Source organism: Pteropus vampyrus, unplaced genomic scaffold (genome assembly GCF_000151845.1).
Source record: "Pteropus vampyrus isolate Shadow unplaced genomic scaffold, Pvam_2.0 Scaffold160, whole genome shotgun sequence".
Taxonomy (NCBI): Eukaryota; Metazoa; Chordata; class Mammalia; order Chiroptera; family Pteropodidae; genus Pteropus; species Pteropus vampyrus.
In genome coordinates this window covers 1,755,916-1,760,946 of record NW_011888941.1, presented here as the reverse complement: position 1 = coordinate 1,760,946, position 5,031 = coordinate 1,755,916, and the positions used below count along the sequence as shown (strand labels likewise).

General features: G+C 31.6%; 1 pseudogene; it reads left to right on the top strand.

Moving 5' to 3' along the window:
• Positions 1 to 3,154: 3,154 nt before the first annotated feature.
• LOC111745675 lies at positions 3,155 to 3,273 on the top strand (annotated as a pseudogene).
• Positions 3,274 to 5,031: the final 1,758 nt, after the last annotated feature.

The window sequence follows — 5,031 nt, the reverse complement described above, 5'->3', positions numbered from 1 at the left end:
AGGCTGTATAAATACCCTGTTTCTCCTTAAAATTTTTTCAGTGAGTATGTCTGTAATTATAGTCACTGATGCCTCCGAAAGGAAATTTTCTTTTCTCCTCATTCCTGGGTTTCTCTAACGTCTTGAAAGATTTTATTTTTAATTCGCATACAGTAAAAATTTTTTTTTGGTGTACAATTCTACAAAATAGAGTCACGTATCTACCATGCAGTACAACATAGCACAGTTTCATCACTGCAAAAGTTTCGCTGTGTAGCCTCTTAGTAGTCGGTCCTTCCCTTATCCTTAATTCCTGAGTACCACAGATATGTTCATAACCTTTACAGTTTGCCCTTTCCAGAATGCTCTATAAATCCAACCATAAAATATGTATCCTTTGTCTCTGGCTTCCTTTACTTAACAAAATGCATTTAATATTTATTCATGCAGTTGCATATAACAAAACTGTTTCTTATATTGCTGAGTAGTATTCCGTCATATAGGTGGGCCATTGTTTGTTTATCCATTCACCTGTTAAAAAAATCTGGTTATCATTAACAAGCTATTATAAATAGCCATGTGTAAATTTTTGTATAAATGTAAATTTTAATTCATTTGAATTAATAAGTAAAAGTAAGAGCCGGGACCTATAAAGAGTGATATTTAACTTTATGAGGAAAATACCAAACTATTTTTCAAAGTGCCATGTTGCATTCTCTCTACCAATGAATGAGAATTTCTCTGCCTTCCACCATTGGTATTGTCGGGTTGTTATTGCTGCTGTAGTTGTTGAGTTCTGTTTTGCCATTCTATTGGGTCCAAAATTTAGTAAAAATGCTAAAAATGTAGTTTTAATTTCCACTACCCAGTGACTAATGATGTCGAACATCTTTTTATATGCTTATTTGCTATCCATTTATCTTCTTTGGTGAAATGTTTGTTCAGAACTTTTTCCTTATTCTCTGTTGCATTCTTACTGTTTGTCTTAAAGATTTCTTAATATAGTCTGAGGACAAATTCATTATCCATTGTGTGACTTGTGAATATTTTCTCGTAGTCTATGAGTCGTCTTTTTCATTCTCTTACATTCATGTTTCACCGAATTAAAGCTTTTAATTTTGATAAATCCTGATTTATCAAGGTTTTCCCCTTTTATGATCTGTGCTTTTTGTGTCTTATTCAACAAATCATTTTGTAACCCCAAATAACACAGATTTTCTCCTATGTTATCTTTTAGAAACTTTATAGCTTTATTTTTATGCTTAAGTCTGTGATCCATTATGAATTAATTTTTGTGTAATGTGTAAGGTATAAGTCAAGGTTCACTTCTTTGCATATGTGTCCTCACTTGCTCCAGTACTGTTTGTTGGAAAGATCACCATTTCTCCATTGGATTATCCTTGAACTTTGTCAAAAATAATTGATTTTATTGATGTTCTCTATTCTTTCCGCCACACCCCTTTCTTCAATTCCCACCTCTTTTCCACCCCTGACCTATGGATGTTGCTGTTTCCCCTTAAGAACTGGATATCTGAAGGTGGGGCATCTCCTCCCACATCAGGGTTTGGTCCATGGCTCCATTTGGGGCACAAACCCAGGACGTTGTGCATGTAAAGCAGATGTGCTAACCACTGCACTATGGAGTGACCCCCGAGGTCTCTTTTCTGTTCCACTGCTGTGTGTGTGTATCTTTTTTTTACCAATACTGTACTGTAATGATTACTATATCTTTGTAGTACATCTTAAAATTAGTTGTATGAGTCCTCTAACTTTGTTTTTTTCTAGAATTGCTTTAAATATTACAAGTACTCTGAATATCCAAATATTGTCAAAATAAATTTGTCGATATCTACAAAGAAATATTATTTTAGTTTTTCAAGGAGAGTGCATGGAAACTGTAAATCAAATTGGAATAAATTGATAATTATATTGAGTCTTTCAGTCTATGATCATGGTATATTTCACAATTAATTGAGTTTTCTTTTATTTCTTTCAATAATATTTCATAGTTATTAACATAATAATCCTGCATGTGTTTTATGAGTTTCTACCTATTTTATTATTTTTGGTGCAATTGTAATTGGTATTTTTCTTTTTTGTGTTTCAAATTCCAATTGTTCATTGTTTATTTCTTCCATTCAAATTTGTATACATTTTTTTCTAATTATACTAGATTCTAGTATGCTATTGACTAGAAGGGGTGAAAACATATTTGCTTCCTTAACAGTAACATTCAGTCTCTTATTTTTGAGTAAAATGTTAGCTGCAGGTTCTGAAAGATGCCCTTTATGAGGTTAATAACTTTCTTTTCAGTCTTAGTTTTCTGAGAGTTATTTTTATTATTATAAATGTATGTTTAATTTTATTAAATGAATTTTCTGCTTCTATGATCAATATGATATGTTTGATACTTGCTTCATATGATTATATGGCTTTTCTTATATGTTTTCACTATTAATATGATGAATGAACTGATTTTCAAATGCCAAAGCAGCCTTTTATTCCTGAGACAAATCCAATGTGGTTATTTATTGTAAGTTTAATTTGCTAATAATTTTAGGAAATTTTTGCATCTATAATACAAGATATTTGGGTCTGCAATTTGGTTGTCTTGTGATGTCCTTGGGATTGGGATAATTTGGAAAGTGTACTCTTCCATCCTGTTTTCTGAAAAGTGTGGAGAATTGAGAACATTTTTTCCCTAACTGTTTAATATAATCCAACAATAAAACCATCTGGTTTTCATTTTGGGCAGGTTTTCAATTGCTAATTCAAATCCCTCAAAAATATAGAATTATTTAGTTTTTTCTATTTCTTCTTGAGTAAGTTTTGGTAATTTGTGTCTTTTAGGGAATTGATCTATTTCACCCAGGTTGTTGAATTTATGGGCATAGAGGTATTCCCAATATTCACTTGTTTATTCTTTTACTATCTGTAGAATCTCCCAGTCTTCTCTGAGTGGTTTGTGTGTTGAAGCATGCCTTCAATGCTTCTGCAGGTGCTTTTAAAGCTCTGAGAGATACAACCTGCTAGCATAGAACCTCGCGATTAGCCATAGGTGAGAGATTAGAACGTTCTCAGGTCTTTCCTGAGCTCATTCACAGTCATATACATACGTGCTCATTGTCTTCCAAATTACTGGGAATATGCTGTAGCTTTGAAAAGTTCACTACAAGCCTATGGTCATGTTACCCTGAACAAGTCTGATCCTGTCTGATCTCAGAAGCTAAGCAGGGTCGGGCCTGGTTAGTACTTGGATGGGAGGCCACCTAGAAAGACCAGGTGCCGTAGGAGTAAAAATAAATGAATAATAAATAAAAATAAAAAATAAAGTCCTCTATGGACAACCTTTTCTTTTAAGTTTTTTGTCAACCAAATACTTTCTTTTTGTCATTTTGAACTTCTAGAGACTCTGAATTCTTTGATTTGTGACCCCTTCTTTCATCTTCCAAGCCATTAAAGTGGTATCTTCATATCTCCATCTCCCTCCCTCTCTATCTCTCCCCTCTGCTTCTGTCATCACATCTCTTTCTGTATGTCTCTGACTCGCCTGCCTTTATCGATATCCTAGCAAATATACTAGGCCCAACTAAGTAGTCTACTCATCTCAAGATCTGTAACTTGATTACATCAGCAAAGTCCCTTTTGACATATAAGGTAAGCTATTCATATGTTCTGGGACATTAAAATTTAGGGCATAAACATCTTTAGTGGGCAGTGAATTATTCTCTCAACTGCATATGGATTTTTATTTTAATTCTATTATAATCTAAGAATATACTTTGTGTGATTATTTTTTTAATCCTCTAATGTGTTTTTTATTATCCAAGTTATTGAGAAAAATATGTATCCTCTGTTGCTGAAAGAAGTGTTCTATAAATATCAATGTGATCAAGTTGGTTGATAATGCTGATCTGGTCATTTATATCCTTATTGATTTGCTATTTATTCATTCTCTCAATTACTGAAAGACAAACATTATATGATTTCACTCATATGTGGAATCTAAAACAAAACAAGCAAAACAAAATCAATCTCATAGATTGGACAAATTGGTGGTTGTCAGAGGTGGGAGATGCTGGGAGGGTTAAATGGGTAAAGGGGGTCAAAAGGTACAAACTTCTAGTTGTAAAATAAATAAGTCATCAGAGTGTATTGAAGAGTATAGTGACTATGATTAATAATATTGGATTACATACTGAAAGTTGCTAAAATGGCAAATCTTAAATGTACTCATCATGAGAAAAAGAAATGCATAACTATGTATGAAGATGAATGTTATCTAGATTTATTGTGGTGACTATTTTGCAATACATACAAATATTGAATCATTATATATTGAATCATTATGTTGTATACTTGAAACTAATATAATGTGATATGTGAATTATAGCTCAATAAAAAATAATAATAATAATAATAAGTATTGAAATTAGTTGGATTAAGATGATGGGATAATCAAAGACTTCATCTAATCTTCATTTTGGTTCTTATACTTACATATTTTACATAATTAGAAATACAGTGTCTATTCCTAGTCGATTTGTTGGAATTGCTATGTGGTATTCATAGGGCAACTTCAATGTTTCATAATATTCCATAAAACTGTTTTGCTTTAATTTACTTCATATGTTCATATTATTCTGTATAGTTTTACATAATTTTATATTTTTTTACCACTACATTTAATTGTGGAGGAAAAAAACACTACTATATGAAATGCTTTTTTTATTTTAAAAAAGTATATTTCCTAAAAATACATTTTTCAAAAAAAAATAAAATGATTATTCATCTGTTTGAAATAAAATCTACCGCTTTGCCTACTATTTTGTATTTGTTTCATTTGTTCTTTGTATTATTTTCTCTCCTTGTTTCTCCTTCTTTCACTGGGTTTAATTGAACATTTTTTGACAATCTATTTTATCTAGTCTATTGACTTATTGTTTATATGCCTTATAAAATGTTTTAGTAGTTGCCCTAGTCATTGCTCTAGTCATTGTTACACAGTCTGGATCTAGCTTCAAATAATATTGTTTCATGTGTAGTGTACGA